The 18,907-nt window shown below is 59.7% G+C and overlaps 1 pseudogene; it reads right to left on the bottom strand.

Moving 5' to 3' along the window:
• Positions 1–898: 898 nt before the first annotated feature.
• Positions 899–17,060, bottom strand: LOC125448638 (procollagen C-endopeptidase enhancer 2-like; annotated as a pseudogene).
• Positions 17,061–18,907: the final 1,847 nt, after the last annotated feature.

The raw sequence follows: 18,907 nt of genomic DNA on the forward strand, positions 1-18,907 counted from the left end.
CAGTGTGTGTGTGAGAGAGAGAGTAACGGTCAGTGTGTGCGTGAGATAGTGAGTGTAACGGTCTGTGTGTGTGTGTGTGTGTGTGTGAGGGAGAGTGACCGTCAGTGTGTGAGAGAGAGTGTAACGGTCAGTTTGTGTGGGAGAGTGTGATACGGTCAGTATGAAAGAGAGAGTGAGTAACAGTCAGTGTGTGAGAGAGAGTAACGGTCAGTGTGAGGGAGAGAGTGTAACGGTCAGTGTGTGTGAGAGAGTGTGTGTAATGGTCAGTGTGTGCATGTGTGAGAGTAACAGTGTGTGTGAGAGTGATGGGCAGTGTGCACATGTGAGAGTGTGATGGTCAGTGTGTGAGAATGACGGTCAGTGTGAGTGTGTTAGTGACAGTGTGATAGTGTGAGTGTGATGGTCAATGTGATAGTGTGTGTGAGTGACAGTCAGTGTGAGTGTGTGATTGTGACAGTCAGTGTGAGTGTGTGAGTGTGACAGTCAGTGTGAGTGATGGTCAGTGTGATAGTGTCAGAGAGTGACAGTCAGTGTGAGTGTGTGAGTGTGTGACAGTCAGTGTGAGTGATGGTCAGTGTGATAGTGTCAGAGAGTGACAGTCAGTGTGAGTGACAGTCAGTGTGAGTGTGTGAGTGTGACGGTCAGTGTGAGTGATGGTCAGTGTGATAGTGTCAGAGAGTGACGGTCAGTGTGAGTGAGAGGGACGGTCAGTGTGATAGTGTGTGAGTGACAGTCAGTGTGAGTGTGTGAGAGTGTGACGGTCAATGTGAGTGTGTGAGAGTGACGGTCAGTGTGAGTGTGTGAGAGAGATGGTGAGTGTGAGTGACGGTCAGTGTGAGCGACGGTCAGTGTGAGCGTGAGTGTGACGGTCAGTGTGATAGTGTCTGAGAGTGACGGTCAGTGAGAGTGACGGTCAGTGAGAGTGACGGTCAGTGAGAGTGAGAGGGACAGGGAGTGAGGGTTCTGTACCTTTGCGGATGTTGGGACAGCGTTTACAGACCACCAGGACCTTGGCAATGAGTTTAGTCCCAACCTGCCGCGTCCTCAGCTCGCCGGCCTTGTAGGTGTTAATGATGGAGACTGTGGCCTGGAGGCTCTGGCCATTCGCTACCAGGTTCAGGACTTGCCCTGAGATCACTGGGAGAGGGAACAGTGACTGGTTAGTGATCCATCACTACGCTGGCTCATACCGGCATCCCCACAACCCACCGGCTCACCGCGCACCACCGGCACACCTTACCCCACCGGCTCACCGCGCACCACCGGCTCACCGCGCACCACCGGCACACCTTACCCCACCGGCTCACCGCGCAGCACCGGCACACCTTGCCCCACCGGCTCACCGTGCACCACCGGCACACCTTACCCCACTGGCTCACCGCGCACCACCGGCACACCTTACCCCACCGGCTCACCGCACACCACCGGCACACCTTACCCCACCGGCACACCTACCCCCCCGGCTCACCACGCACCACCGGCACACCTTACCCCACTGGCTCACCGCGCACCACCGGCACACCTTACCCCCACCGGCACACCGCGCACCACCGCACACCTTACCCCCCCGGCTCACCGCGCACCACCGGCACACCTTACCCCACTGGCTCACCTTACCCCACTGGCTCACCTTACCCCACTGGCTCACCGCGCACCACCGGCACACCTTACCCCACCGGCTCACCGCGCATCACCGGCACACCTTACCCCACCGGCACACCTTACCCCACTGGCTCACTGCGCACCACCGGCACACCTTACCCCACCAGCTCACCGCGCACCACCGGCACACCTTACCCACCGGCACACCTTACCCCCACTGGCTCACCGCGCACCACCGGCACACCTTACCCCACCGGCTCACCGCGCACCACCGGCACACCTTACCCCACCGGCACACCTTACCCCACTGGCTCACTGCGCACCACCGGCACACCTTACCCCACCAGCTCACCGCGCATCACCGACACACCTTACCCCACTGGCTCACTGCGCACCACCGGCACACCTTTCCCCACTGGCTCACCGCGCACCACCGGCACACCTTACCCCACTGGCTCACCGCGCATCACCGGCACACCTTACCCCACCGGCTTACCGCGACCCACTGGCTCACTTCAGTCCGCCGGCTGTATGCTTCCACTGGGTGCTCAATGCCCTGCACTGGGCTCCACTGTGTAACAATCTCAGACAGGAGGCCATTCTGCACAAACATGCCGTCCCTCCAAGCTGCCGGCTGTGCAATCCTATAACGGCCCACCCCCAAACCCCCACCCTACCCCCGCCACGCCACCCCCCTCAAAGGAGGGTCCTGCAATTGTCCAGAGGGGACCCCCACGATTCCCAGACACACTTACCCCGGGAGGGGGGTAGGGGTCTCAAGATTCACACACTCCAGGACAAACCTGCCCCCACCCACCCTCCACCGAGGCCGGTGATTGGTGCTCAGAAACAAGCCCCAGCCAACCAGGCTGCCTTGATTCCTGTTGGCCCCTGACCCCAATTGGTGGTTGGGGGGGGTGGGAGTATGGTGGCGGCGGTGGGGTGGTGGGGGGGGGGCTTCTTACCGAAATTACTGCTGCAGAAGTTACTCTGTAGCGTCCCCTTACGGCGGCATTTTCATTCGACAGATGGGGTTTCCTGCAGGTCCTTGGCGGGGGGGGTGGGCGCAGAGTATTGGGGGCATCATTAGCGAGAGCAAGCACAAAGACAGAGACCCCCCCACAGCAGAGCACCCCACCTCCCCCCCCACACCCAACCCCCACCCACCCCCCCCCACACCAACCCCCACCCACCCCCCACCACACCCAACCCCCACCCACCCCCACCCCCACCACACCCAAGCCCACACCCCCCCCACCCCCCCCCCACACCCAGCCCACACCCCCCCCCACCCCCCCACACCCAGCCCACACCCACCCCCCACCCACCCCACACCCAACCCCCACCCACCCCCACCCCCCCACACCCAACCCCCACCCACCCCCACACCCCCCCACAACCCAACCCCCCACACCCAACCCCCACCCATCCCCCACCACACCCCACACCCCACCCCACCCCACACCCCCCCACACCCAACCCCCCCACACCCAACCCCCCACCCCCCACCCCCCACACCCAACCCCCACCCACCCCCCTCCACACCCAACCCCCACCCACCCCCACCCACCCCAACCCCCACCCACCCCCACCCACGCCAACCCCCACCCACCCCCCCACCCCAACCCCCACCCCCCCCCACCCACGCCAACCCCCACCCCACCCCCCCCACACCCAACCCCCACCCACCCCCACCCCTCCACACCCAACCCCCACCCCACCCCACACCCAACCCCCACCTCCCCGCCCCACACCCAACCCCCACCTCCCCCCTCCCCCACACCCAACCCCCACCCACCCCACCCCCACCAAAGCCGGATAGAGACCAAAACCAACCCAACAACAAACTGATCAGGGGCCTCCTGGGGCAGGTGGGCGGGGGGGGGGGGTTACCCCAGCCGAGGGGGGGGAGGGGGAGCTGGGCAAGGAGGGCAGAGGGAGGGAGAGGGAGGTGGTGGAGGGGAGGGCGAAACGAGAGGTGGGGAGAGAGAGAGACACGGAGGCGGGAACAGGGGGAGAGGGAGATGGAGTGGGGATGTGGTAGGAGAGGGGGGGGAGGGGAGAGAGGGAGGGCGGAGGGGGGATAGCGGGGAAGAGGGAGGTGGGGGGTAGCGAAAAGAGAGGTGAGGGGTGTGGGAGGGAGGGGGAACAGGGGGAAAGGAGAGGGGGGGCGCGAAAAGAGAGATGGGGATAGAGAGAGGGAGAGGGTGGAACGAGGGGGAGGGAGGTGGAGGGGGTAGTTGAAAGGAGAGATGGGGGAGGAGAGACAGGGAGTGTGGCAGAGCGGGGAGAGGGTGATGGGGTGGCAAAAGAGCAAGGGGGAGAGAGAGAGAGGGAGGGAGGAACAGGGGAAGAGGGAGGTGGGGAGAATGGAGGAGGGAGAGGGATTGGGGACAGAGAGTGAGGAAGGGGATGGGGCAGTGGGAGAGGGTGACTGGGGGAGAGAGGAGAGGAAGTAGAGACAGAGGGTGGTGAAGGGGGAGATGGAGGGAGGGGTGGAGGGAGAGGAACAGCGGAGGGAGAGGAAGAGGCAGAGGGAGAGGGAGAGATGGAGGGAGAGATGGAGGGGGAGGGAGAGGTGGACGGAGAGGGGAGAGGGGGAGGGGGGGTGCGGAGGGGGAGGGAGAGATGGAGGGAGAGGCAGAGGGGTTAAATTGTCTGCCCTGGGAAGAGGAAGAGAACATGAAGCATTTTGTTTGAATGGGATGAGTTGCAGAGGGATCTGGGTGAATCAGGAAGCTGGTACGTCGGTGCAGCGAGGGATTTGGAAAGTGATTGGAGGGTTAATGTTTATCAGGAGGGGACCCAGAGAGGATTTAGTGCAGTTAGACAGGGCAGCGATGGCACCACAGTGGGAACAGAGTGTTACCGAATTTACTCCGCTCTGTAAATGGATTGGGAACAGTTTGGAGAAGGTTTACCAGACCCATCCCTGGAGCAATGAGGGTGTTCCCTTTTCAGGAAAGTTTGGGTACTTGGAGGTTCTGCTGGAGATTACAAGAATTAGAGATGACTTGATAGAACCTACAGGAGGGTGCAGTTCAGGGTGCAGGAGAGCACGCGGGGGAGGGTGCGGGGAGGGCGCGGGGGGAGCGTGCAGGAGGGGGCGCGGGGGAGGGCAAAAGAGAGCACGCGGGGGAGGGCGCGGGAGAGCGCGCGAGGGAGGGTGTGGGGGAGGGTGCGGGAGATCGCGCAGGAGAGGATGTAGGAGAGCGCTCAGGAGACTGCGCGGGGGAGGGGGCGAGAGAGCGCGCGGGGAGGGCGCGGGAGAGCGCGCGGGAGGGCATGGGAGAGCACGTGGGGGAGAGCGTGGGGGAGGGCGCGGGAGAGCGCGCAGGAGAGGATGTAGGAGTGCGCGCGGGAGAGCGCGCTGGAGAGGATGTAGGAGAGCGCAGGAGAGTGCACAGGAGAGTGCGTGGGAGAGGAGGGCGGGGGCGGGAGAGGATGTAGGAGAGCGCGCAGGAGAGGATGTAGGAGAGCGCGCAGGAGAGTGCGCAGGAGAGGATGTAGGAGAGCGCGCGGGAGAGGTTTACCACAATGCTGCCTGGATTAGAGGGTATGAGCTATAAGGAAAGGCTGGAAAAACATGGGTTGGTTTTTCTGCAGTGGCAGAGGCTGAGGGGAGCCTCGATAGACGTCTATAAAACAATGAGATGCACACATAGGGTTGATGGTCAGATTTCTCCTCCCAGCGTTGCAACGTCTCAATGTTGTGGGGCCGGTGTGGGGCTGGGGTGGACAGAGTCAGAAATCATGCGACACCAGGCTATAGTCCAACAGGTTTGTTTGAAAACACCGGCTTCCGGAGCTCAGCTCCTTCCTCAGGTGAGGTTCAAAACTAGCTTGTGTTTTCAAATACAGCTGCTGTTGTGTCCCTCTGACCTTGAAATACCTAACACTAAGGGTAGGCATTTACAGTGAGGAGAGAGCAGGTTCAAAGGGGCAAGTATTTTACACAGACGGGTAAGAGTTGAGAACGCACTGCCGGGGCGTGGGGATAGATACGATAGTGGGGTGTTGAAGGGGCTTTTAGGGAGGCACACGGATATGCAAGGAATAGAAGGATGGGGACTAAGGGCAGGCAGAAGGAATTAGTTTCATTTGGCACCACGTTTGGAACAGCATCGTGGGCTGAAGGGCCAGCTCTTGTGCTGGACTGTTCTATGTTCAATCCGGGAGGGGGGGATGGGGCCGGCGGTCCTGGCAGGGGGAAGGAAGCTTCCCCGTCTGTGGGAGAATCTGAAGAGAGGGGCAGAAGTTTAAAAAGAAGGGCACACTCATTTAGGTCAGAGATGGGGAGAATCTTTATCTCACAGCGGGGTGGGGGGACGCGGGAGGATGCTGGTGACCCTCTCCCTGACAAGGCGGTGGGACAGGATATTTTTAAGGTGGAGGGGAAGGGGTTTGATTCTCGATGAGTAAGAGGCTGAGAGATTAAGGTGGGGGGGGCGTGCAGTCAGTATGAAAGCTGGGTGATCAGAGAAGCAGTGGGGCTTGTTGCAGGCCAGGGCGAGCAGGCTCGAAGGGCCGAGCAGCCTGCTCCTTCTCCAACCCCGTGCAGTGACAGTGCAGGGAGCAATGGTGGGGTTGCGGGGGGGGGGGAAATCGGGGATTACGGAAGGTGTGTGTGGGGGGAGTAATCCCACCTTTCGGTTTGGGGGCTTTGGTGATGGTGCCGGTTGGGTGCCTGGGCCTGGTCAGTCTGGTTGGGGTCACTTTCTCGGGAAGCTCAGGCGCTCCGTCCTTCCGCCCTCACATCGTATTTGGCCAGAAACCCGTCCGAGTAACGCTGAGATCCGATACAAACTGGATCAACATCTCATTTCCCTGTGAGACGATCGGGCTGTAACAGAGACAAGAGAGAGGGGGGAACGTGGGCGCTGTCAGGTTAGTGTGCTCCCCCACCCCCACCCCCACCCCCACCCCCGCCATCCCATCCCTTCCCCGCAACTCTCCACATGTTACAGGCCCACACCTCCATCTGTAACACTCTCTCTGTCCCCTCACGGTACCATACCCCTTTCAATAGTCTCACCTCACCGGCCCCATCCGCGAACCTTGCCACCCCCACTCCCCGATCCCACCTCCTCACTCCCTTGTGCTCTAACTCGAAATCCCCTACAGTATAGAAACAGGCCCTTCGGCCCATAAAGTCCATACCAAGCCTCAGAGCAACTCATCCAGATCCATTCCCCAATAACCCACCCTAACCCGCACATCCCTGGGCACTACGGACAATTTAGCACGGCCAACCCACCCTAACCCACACATCCCTGGACACTATGGGACAATTTAGCACAGCCAACCCACCCTAACCCGCACATCCCTGGGCACTATGGGACAATTTATCATGGCCATCCCACCCTAACCTGCACATCCCTGGGCACTACGGGACAATTTAGCACGGCCAACCCACCCTAACCCGCACATCCCTGGGCACTATGGGACAATTTAGCACGGCCAACCCACCCTAACCCGCACATCCCTGGGCACTACGGGACAATTTAGCATGGCCAATCCACCCTAACCCGCACATCCCTGGGCACTACGGGACAATTTAGCACGGCCAACCCACCCTAACCTGCACATCCCTGGGCACTACGGGACAATTTAGCACGGCCAATCCACCCTAACCCGCACATCCCTGGGCACTACGGGACAATTTAGCACGGCCAATCCACCCTAACCCGCACATCCCTGGGCACTACGGGACAATTTAGCACAGCCAGTCCACCCTAACCTGCACATCCCTGGGCACTACGGGACAATTTAGCACGGCCAATCCACCCTAACCTGCACATCCCTGGGCACTACGGGACAATTTAGCACGGCCAATCCACCCCTAACCCGCACATCCCTGGACACTACGGGACAATTTAGCACGGCCAATCCACCCTAACCTGCACACCCCTGGGCACTACGGGACAATTTAGCACGGCCAATCCACCCTAACCTGCACATCCCTGGGCACTACGGGACAATTTAGCACAGCCAGTCCACCCTAACCCGCACATCCCTGGGCACTATGGGACAATTTAGCACGGCCAATCCACCCTAACCCGCACATCCCGGGGCACTATGGGACAATTTAGCACGGCCAATCCACCCTAACCCGCACATCCCGGGGCACTATGGGACAATTTAGCACGGCCAATCCACCCTAACCCGCACATCCCTGGGCACTACGGGACAATTTAGCACAGCCAGTCCACCCTAACCCGCACATCCCTGGGCACTATGGGATAATTTAGCACGGCCAATCCACCCTAACCCGCACATCCCTGGGCACTACGGGACAAATTAGCATGGCCAGTCCACCCTAACCCGCACATCCCTGGGCACTACGGGACAATTTAGCACGGCCAATCCACCCTAACCTACACATCCCTGGGCACTATGGGACAATTTAGCACGGCCAATCCACCCTAACCCGCACATCCCTGGGCACTACGGGACAATTTAGCACAGCCAGTCCACCCTAACCTGCACATCCCTGGGCACTACGGGACAATTTAGCACGGCCAATCCACCCTAACCTGCACATCCCTGGGCACTACGGGACAATTTAGCACGGCCAATCCACCCTAACCCGCACATCCCTGGACACTACGGGACAATTTAGCACGGCCAATCCACCCTAACCTGCACATCCCGGGGCACTATGGGACAATTTAGCACGGCCAATCCACCCTAACCCGCACATCCCGGGGCACTATGGGACAATTTAGCACGGCCAATCCACCCTAACCCGCACATCCCTGGGCACTACGGGACAATTTAGCACAGCCAGTCCACCCTAACCCGCACATCCCTGGGCACTATGGGACAATTTAGCACGGCCAATCCACCCTAACCCGCACATCCCTGGGCACTACGGGACAAATTAGCATGGCCAGTCCACCCTAACCCGCACATCCCTGGGCACTACGGGACAATTTAGCACGGCCAATCCACCCTAACCTACACATCCCTGGGCACTATGGGACAATTTAGCACGGCCAATCCACCCTAACCCGCACATCCCTGGGCACTACGGGACAATTTAGCACGGCCAACCCACCCTAACCTGCACATCCTTGGGCACTAGGGGACAATTTAGCACGGCCAATCCACCCTAACCCGCACATCCCTGGGCACTACGGGACAATTTAGCACGGCCAATCCACCCTAACCTGCACATCCCTGGACACTATGGGACAATTTAGCACGGCCAATCCACCCTAACCCGCACATCCCTGGGTACTACGGGACAATTTAGCATGGCCAATCCACCCTAACCCGCACATCCCTGGGTACTACGGGACAATTTAGCACGGCCAATCCACCCTAACCCGCACATCCCTGGGCACTACGGGACAATTTAGCACGGCCAATCCACCCTAACCCGCACATCCCTGGGTACTACGGGACAATTTAGCATGGCCAATCCACCCTAACCCGCACATCCCTGTGCACTACGGGACAATTTAGCACGGCCAATCCACCCTAACCCGCACATCCCTGGGCACTACGGGACAATTTAGCACGGCCAACCCACCCTAACCCGCACATCCCTGTGCACTATGGGAAAATTTAGCACGGCCAACCCACCCTAACCCGCACATCCCTGTGCACTACGGGACAATTTAGCACGGCCAACCCACCCTAACCTGCACATCCCTGTGCACTACGGGACAATTTAGCACGGCCAACCCACCCTAACCCGCACATCCCTGTGCACTACGGGACAATTTAGCACGGCCAATCCACCCTAACCTGCACATCCCTGGGCACTATGGGACAATTTAGCACGGCCAATCCACCCTAACCCACACATCCCTGGGCACTACAGGACAATTTAGACGGCCAACCCACCCTAACCCGCACATCCCTGTGCACTATGGGACAATTTAGCACGGCCAACCCACCCTAACCCGCACATCCCTGTGCACTACGGGACAATTTAGCACGGCCAATCCACCCTAACCTGCACATCCCTGGGCACTATGGGACAATTTAGCACGGCCAATCCACCCTAACCCACACATCCCTGGGCACTACAGGACAATTTAGACGGCCAACCCACCCTAACCCGCACATCCCTGGGCACTATGGGACAATTTAGCACGGCCAATCCACCCTAACCCGCACATCCCTGGGCACTACGGGACAATTTAGCATGGCCAATCCACCCTAACCCGCACATCCCTGGGTACTACGGGACAATTTAGCACGGCCAATCCACCCTAACCCGCACATCCCTGGGTACTACGGGACAATTTAGCACGGCCAATCCACCCTAACCCGCACATCCCTGGGCACTACGGGACAATTTAGCACGGCCAATCCACCCTAACCTGCACATCCCTGGACACTATGGGACAATTTAGCATGGCCAATCCACCCTAACCCGCACATCCCTGGGCACTACGGGACAATTTAGCACGGCCAATCCACCCTAACCCGCACATCCCTGGGTACTACGGGACAATTTAGCATGGCCAATCCACCCTAACCCGCACATCCCTGGGTACTACGGGACAATTTAGCACGGCCAATCCACCCTAACCCGCACATCCCTGGGCACTACGGGACAATTTAGCACGGCCAATCCACCCTAACCCGCACATTCCTGGGCACTACGGGACAATTTAGCACGGCCAATCCACCTTAACCTGCACATCTTTGGACTGTGGGAGGAAACCGGAACACCCAGAGGAATCCCACGCAGACACAGACCGAGGGTGGGATTGAACCCGGGTCCCTGGTGCTGTGAGGCAGCGAGGCTAACCACTAGGCCACCGTGCTGTCCTGTTCCAGGACCGTGTACCTGTAACACTCCCCAGGACACTGCCCTGCCAGGCAGGGGAAATGGGATCTTTCTGTGTAGCTGGTGCAGGCACAAAGAGCTGAATGGCCTGAGCCGCGGGTGTTTATAGAAATGGATATCCATTATGAAACCCCGGGAAGACCTCAGAGCTCACCTGGGACGTTCTTCGCCGCAGAATTTCCCAGCTTGCAGAGACTCATCGCTCCTGCCACCGTTAAACACCACAACATAATCATAACGACAATAGTTATCGCTCTCGACAGAAAACTTCTCAAACTTGAGCTCGATCACCTGGCAGAGAGGAGAGAGGTCGGGGAGATTTAGTGTTCACCAGCAGATGGGTCACCTGTAGGAGGTTAGTGCTGAAACACGCCGTGACTGTACCTCATTGGGACGGCCCACAATGTGCCAGGAACAACTGATTCCCGTTGGATACTCCTTCTCCGGCCAGTTCGGGGTCTTGAACGATCCCTGGGGTTTCACCAGTTTCCCTCCACAGAACTGATTCTCTGAAAGTTCAAACATAGCAACTCAGCAGCTTGGCTTTCTTCACGATCTCCCCAGCTCTGTGTTAGTCCCACTGTCCCCATGTCAGCATCAGTGCGACTGTCCCAGCGCCAGCGCAACTGTCCCAGCGTCAGTGAGACTGTCCCTGTGTCAGCGTCAGCACGACTGTCCCAGTGTCAGCGCGACTGTCCCAGTGTCAGCATCAGCGTGACTGTCCCAGCGTCAGCAGGACTGTCCCTGTGTCAGTGCGACTGTCCCAGCATCAGCGTGACTGTGTCAGCGTCAGCGCAACTGTCCCAGTGTCAGCGTCAGTGGGACTGTTCCTGTGTCAGTGGGACTGTTCCTGTGTCAGTGGGACTGTCCGAGTGTCAGCAGGACTGTACCAGTGTCAGTGCCACTGTCCCAGCGTCAGCGTCAGTGCGACTGGCCCTATGTCAATGTCAGCATCAGTTCGACTGTCCCTTTGTCAACAGGACCGTCCCAGTGTCAGTGGAACTGTCCCCGTGTCAGTGTCAATGGGACTGTCCCTGTATCAGTGTCAATGGGACTGTCCCCGTGTCAGTGGGACTGTCCCTGTGTCAGTGTCAGCGGGGCTGTCCCCGTGTCAGTGTGGCTATTCTTGAGTCAGTGAGACTGTCCCTGCGTCCGTGTTAGTGTGACTGTTCTTGTGTCAGTGGGACTGTCCCCTTGTCAGTGTCAGTGGGACTGTCCCTGTGTCAGTGTCAGTGGGACTGTCCCTGTGTCAGTGTCAGTGGGACTGTCCATGCGTCAGTGTCAGTGGGACTGTCCATGCGTCAGTGTCAGTGGGACTGTCCCCGTTTCAGAGCGACTGTCCCTGCGTCACTGTCAGTGTCATTTCTAGCCCCTCAGACTCTCTGGATGTACACACAGACAAACCCTTCTGACTGTACCTTTCTCAGGAGGCAGGCCTGATGTGTAAATAGCCAGGAAACCCTTCCCTGCCGCGTCAGCATCCGACACCATCTCAATCAGCATAGTGTTGCTGGTGGACATCACAGCCCCAGGGCGGAACGTTCCACAGAAACGGCCCAGCCTCTCCGCTGAGGCTGAGTTCCCGTTATAAACACTGACGTGGTCGTAGCGACAGATTGGATCCATTTCCATGTCAATGTGACGGAAAGAGAGGATCACAATTCGACCAGCAGGGACCTGAACCAAACACAGAATTACTGAGACACACACACTAACTCTCACTGGGGTACAGTCTCTCACACCCACTGGCTCTCACTGGGGTACAGTCCCACACACACACTGACTCTCACTGGGGTACAGTCCCACACACACACTGACTCTCACTGGGGTACAGTCCCACACACACACTGACTCTCACTGGGGTACGGTCCCACACACACACTGACTCTCACTGGGGTACAGTCCCACACACACACTGACTCTCACTGAGGTACGGTCCCACACACACACTGACTCTCACTGGGGTACAGTCTCTCACACCCACTGGCTCTCACTGGGGTACGGTCCCACACACACACTGACTCTCACTGGGGTACAGTCCCACACACACACTGACTCTCACTGGGGTACAGTCCCACACACACACTAACTCTCACTGGGGTACAGTCTCTCACACCCACTGGCTCTCACTGGGGTACAGTCCCACACACACACTGACTCTCACTGGGGTACAGTCCCACACACACACTGACTCTCACTGGGGTACAGTCCCACACACACACTGACTCTCACTGGGGTACAGTCCCACACACACACTGACTCTCACTGGGGTACGGTCCCACACACACACTGACTCTCACTGGGGTACAGTCCCACACACACACTGACTCTCACTGAGGTACGGTCCCACACACACACTGACTCTCACTGGGGTACAGTCTCTCACACCCACTGGCTCTCACTGGGGTACAGTCCCACACACACACTGACTCTCACTGGGGTACGGTCCCACACACACACTGACTCTCACGGGGGTACGGTCCCACACACACACTGGCTCTCACTGGGGTACAGTCCCACACACACACTGACTCTCACTGGGGTACAGTCCCACACACACACTGACTCTCACTGGGGTACGGTCCCACACACACACTGACTCTCACTGGGGTACAGTCCCACACACACACTGACTCTCACTGAGGTACGGTCCCACACACACACTGACTCTCACTGGGGTACAGTCTCTCACACCCACTGGCTCTCACTGGGGTACAGTCCCACACACACACTGACTCTCACTGGGGTACAGTCCCACACGCACACTGACTCTCACTGGGGTACGGTCCCACACACACACTGACTCTCACGGGGGTACGGTCCCACACACACACTGACTCTCACTGGGGTACGGTCCCACACACACACTGACTCTCACTGGGGTACGGTCCCACACACACACTGACTCTCACTGGGGTACGGTCCCACACACACACTGACTCTCACTGGGGTACAGTCCCACACACACACTGACTCTCACTGGGGTACGGTCCCACACACACACACTGACTCTCACTGGGGTACGGTCCCACACACACACTGACTCTCACTGGGGTACGGTCCCACACACACACTGACTCTCTCTGGGGTACGGTCCCACACACACACTGACTCTCACTGGGGTACAGTCCCACACACACTGACTCTCACTGGGGTACGGTCCCACACACACACTGACTCTCACTGGGGTACGGTCCCACACACACACACACTGACTCTCACTGGGGTACAGTCCCACACACACACTGACTCTCACTGGGGTACGGTCCCACACACACACTGACTCTCACTGGGGTACGGTCCCACACACACACACTGACTCTCACTGGGGTACAGTCCCACACACACACTGACTCTCACTGGGGTACAGACCCACACACACACTGACTCTCACTGGGGTACAGACCCACACACACACTGACTCTCACTGGGGTACAGTCCCACACACACACTGACTCTCACTGGGGTACAGTCCCACACACACTGACTCTCACTGGGGTACAGTCCCCCACACGCACACTGACTCTCACTGGGGTACAGTCCCACACACACACTGACTCTCACTGGGGTACGGTCCCACACACACACTGACTCTCACTGGGGTACGGTCCCACACACACACTGACTCTCACTGGGGTACAGTCCCACACACACACTGACTCTCACTGGGGTACTGTCCCACACACTCACTGACTGTTCTCCAACCTGCCCCGTGCCCGCTTCTCCCATACACACCCTTCCCATGTCCCTTAACCCACCACTTCCTCCACTCACCCTCTTCCCACACCCCGTCCTCCCACGCTCTCTCTTCCACCCCCCTCCACTCCCCGGCTCCCCATGCCCTCTTACCTCAATGGTCCAGATGCATTTTTTATTGGGGGGGTAGGGGGCTGGGAACCCCTCGCTGGCCACGTATCCGTGCTCCCCGGTAATCTGCCCCCCACAGGGGAAGCTCGGTCTGAAATGGAGGCAGTGAGTGTGTGACGGAGGGAGGTCATTGTTTCTACTTCACCCCCTGGTGAGTCCCTCCCGACACGGAGTTCCAGCTGCCACCTCCCCCCTCCCTGCCCTCAGGCTGCCTTCCCTGGGCTCCAGTGATGAGTTCCTGGTGCACATTCTGAGGGAGCTCCACACCAAGGCTCGCTGGCTCACACACTCGCTGACTCACACACTCGCTCGCTCAGTCACACACTCGCTGAATCACACACTCGCTCGCTCAGTCACTCACACACTCGCTGACTCACACACTCGCTCACTCTCACACTCGCTCACTCAGTCACACACACTCACTGGCTCACACACTCGCTCGCTCAGTCACTCACACTCGCTTGCTCGCTGACTCACACGCTCACTCACACACTCGCTCACACATGCTGACTTGCTCGCTTGTTCACTCACTCGAACACTCGCTCACTCACTCACACATTCACTCACTCACTCCCTCGTTCACTCGCTCACTCCTCCATGGACCTCCGAGTGATTTTCACACACACACGCACACACACACACCCTCTCACCCTTCACTACACTCATATACTCAGACACACACTCACCCTCACACACACACACACTCACTGTCACCCTCGCATGCACTCACCCTCTCGCACACACGCTTACACACACTCACCCTCTTTGTCACAGTCACAACGCATGCACACACTTACTCTTGCACATACACTCACCCTCACACACACTCACCCTTGCACACACACACACACCCCTCGCACACACTCACCCTCAACGTCACACGCCTCGCACGGACTCATCCTTGCGCACACTCTCGCCCTCGCACACATACTCTCGCCCTCCCACATGCTCACCCTCCCACCCCTTACACACACACTAACCCTCCCACCCCTCATACACACCCACACCTTCACCCTCCCACACATATATCACGCACACACTCACCCTCGTGCACACACTCACCCTCACCATCACATCCCTCTCATACATTCACCCTCGCACATGCACACACACTCCCGCGCACTCATTCTCCCACACGCTCACCCTCCCACCCCTTACACACACACTCACCCTCGCACACACATTCACCCTCCTACACCCACACCCTCACACCTTGTACTCATTCTCACACCTGTACACACTATGCACACACACTCACCCCTCTCTCTAATATCCCTTGCACTCTCACACTCTACACTCACCCTCACTTATTGCATACCCACACCTTGTACACCCACCCCTTGCACACATACATCTTGCACACAGATACCTTGTACACTCCCCTCATAGACCCCTTGCACACACTCACCCCTTTGTACATTCACTTATTGCCCACACACTCCATGCACACCCATCCCTTGTGCACACATCTTGCACATTCGTCTCTCACACACTTTGCTTAATTTACACTCACCCCTTGCAAACACAGGCATCAATAAATGCCCCTCATTCACTCTCTCCTTTCCACACCCTTCAGCACGCTCACTCTTTGTTCACTTGCTATTCACACTCTCACCCTAACTCTGAGACTAACCTGTACTCTCACACTCTCTCCCTCGTGTCACACTCTCCATAGTGTCACACACTCTCACCCTCCACTCACACACACTCACTCCCTCCCTCCTGTCACACTCTCTCCATCCTGTCGCACACTCTCTCTCCATCCTGTCGCACACTCTCTCTCCATCCTGTCGCACACACACTCTTGCCCTCCTGTCACACTCTCGCCCTCCTGTCACACTCACTCTCCCCCTCCTGTCACACTCACTCACTCCGTCCTGACACACTCACTCACCCGCTCCTGTCACACACACACTCCCTCCTGTCACACACACACTCCCTCCTGTCACACACACTCACCCGCTCCTGACACACACACTCCCCCCTGACACACACACTCCCCCCTGACACACACACTCCCTCCTGTCACACACACTTCCCCTGTCACACACACTCCCTCCTGTCACACACACTCCCTCCTGTCACACACACTCCCTCCTGTCACACTCACACTCCCTCCTGACACACTCACTCCCTCCTGTCACACTCACTCCCTCCTGTCACACTCACTCACCCGCTCCTGACACACACTCTCTCCTGTCACACACACTCCCCCGCTCCTGACACACACTCTCTCCTGTCACACACACTCCTCCCTGTCACACACACACTCCCCCCTGTCACACACACACTCCCCCCTGTCACACATACTCCCTCCTGTCACACACACTCCCTCCTGTCACACACACTCCCTCCCCCCTGTCACACTCACTCTCTCGTGTAACATTTGCTAAACTGGGGGGGTCATTCCCACCCCCCCCCGGACGAGTTTATGGTTTGGGGGTGAAGGACGTGCCCCAACATACAGGTCGAGGGTTGGGGGGTGGGGGAGGGTGGGATGCTGGAGGGAGACGTGCCGGAGGAGGGTGCTCCAGATCAACACCCCAGTCACCAATCCAGGCCTAATCCCAGGCTCCCATTTGCCCAGGATGTGGCCCTTACCTGGTGATGTTCGGGGCCTGCTGAGGGGCCACGAGTGCTGGGCCCAGGAGCAGAGCAAGCATGAGCAGTCCGTTCATCTTTCCCTTTCTCTCGCTCTGCAACGAGGAATGGCCAACGTCTGCCTGAACAAACACTCCTTCCTGTTCGAGATGTTAATTATTTCCAGATGTTGTGGTTTTCAGAGACTTCCCCCACCCCCGCAACACGCCCCCCCCCCGCACTAAACATTGAGCCCCCCCCCACCGACATCCCAACCTCCTCCAGGAAATGCCAGAGCTCTGGGCCTGTGCTGTGTGTGGGCCTGAGATGTGGAGAGAGCAATTCTCCATTTGGAGGTTTCAGAACATAAAATGCAGAATGAGGGTAACAGAGAAACCATCACAAGGAGCTGGGGGGAGTGGGGAAGGAGCTGGGGGGAGTGGGGAGGGAGCTGGGGGGAGTGGGGAGGGAGCTGGGGGGAGTGGGGAGGGAGCTGGGGGGTTGGGGAGGGAGCTGGGGGGTTGGGGAAGGAGCTGGGGGGAGCGGGGAAGGAGCTGGGGGGAGCGGGGAAGGAGCTGGGGGGAGCGGGGAGGGAGCTGGGGGGAGCGGGGAGGGAGCTTGGGGGAATGGGGAGGGAGCTGGGGGCAGCGGGGAGGGAGCTGGGGGGAGCGGGGAGGGAGCTGGGGGGAGCGGGGGGGGAGCTGGGGGGAGCGGGGGGGGAGCTGGGGGGAGCGGGGGGGGAGCTGGGGGGAGCGGGGGGGGAGCGGGGAGGGAGCTGGGGGGAGCGGGGAGGGAGCTGGGGGGTGTAGGGAGGGAGCTGGGGGGAGCGGGGAGGGAGCTGGGGGCTGTAGGGAGGGAGCTGGGAGGAGCAGGGAGGGAGCTGGTGGGAGTGTGGAAAGAGCTGGGGGGGTGTAGGGAGGGAGCTGGGGGGAGCGGGGAGGGAACTGGGGGAGCGGGGAGGGAGCTGAGGGGAGTGGAGACGGAGCTGGGGGGAGTGGAGACAGAGCTGGGGGTGGGGAAGGAGCTGGGGGGTTGGGGAAGGAGCTGGGGGGAGCGGGGAGGGAGCTGGGGGTGGGAAAGGAGCTGGGGGAAGCGGAGAGGGAGCTGAGGGGAGCGGGGAGGGAGCTGGGGGCTGGGAAAGGAGCTGGGGGGGTGGGAAAGGAGCTGTGGGGGGTGGGAAAGGAGCTGGGGGGGGTGGGAAAGGAGCTGGGGGGGTGGGAAAGGAGCTGCGGGGAGCGGGGAGGGAGCTGAGGGGAGCGGGGTGGGAGCTGAGGGGAGTGGAGACGGAGCTGGGGGGAGTGGAGACAGAGCTGGGGGTGGGGAAGGAGCTGGGGGGTTGGGGAAGGAGCTGGGGGGAGCGGGGAGGGAGCTGGGGGGTGCAGGGAAGAACTCGGGGGTGCAGGGAGGATCTGGGGGGAGCGGGGAGGGAGCTGGGGGGTGCAGGGAGGAGCTGGGGGGTGCAGGGAGGAGCTGGGGGGAGCGGGGAGGGAGCTGGGGTGAGTGGGGAAGGAGCTGGGGTGAGTGAGGAAGGAGCTGGGGGGTGCGATGAGGGAGCTGGGGGGAGGGGTGAGGGAGCTGGGGGGAGGGGTGAGGGTGCTGGGGGGAGGGGTGAGGGTGCTGTGGGGAGGGGTGAGGGAGCTGGGGGGAGGGGTGAGGGTGCTGGGGGGAGGGGTGAGGGAGCTAGGGGGAGCGGGGAAGGAGCTAGGGGGAGCGGGGAGGGACCTGGGGGGAGCAGAGACGGAGCTGGGGGCTGGGAAAGGAGCTGGGGTGGGTGGGAAAGGAGCTGGGGGGGCTGGGAAAGGAGCTGGGGGGGGTGGGAAAGGAGCTGGGGGGGGTGGGAAAGGAGCTGGGGGGGTGGGAAAGGAGTTGCGGGGAGCGGGGAGGGAGCTGAGGGGAGCGGGGTGGGAGCTGAGGGGAGTGGAGACGGAGCTGGGGGGAGTGGAGACAGAGCTGGGGGTGGGGAAGGAGCTGGGGGGTTGGGGAAGGAGCTGGGGGGAGCGGGGAGGGAGCTGGGGGGTGCAGGGAAGAACTCGGGGGTGCAGGGAGGAT

The sequence above is a fragment of the Stegostoma tigrinum genome, chromosome 45 (genome assembly GCF_030684315.1).
Source record: "Stegostoma tigrinum isolate sSteTig4 chromosome 45, sSteTig4.hap1, whole genome shotgun sequence".
Taxonomy (NCBI): Eukaryota; Metazoa; Chordata; class Chondrichthyes; order Orectolobiformes; family Stegostomatidae; genus Stegostoma; species Stegostoma tigrinum.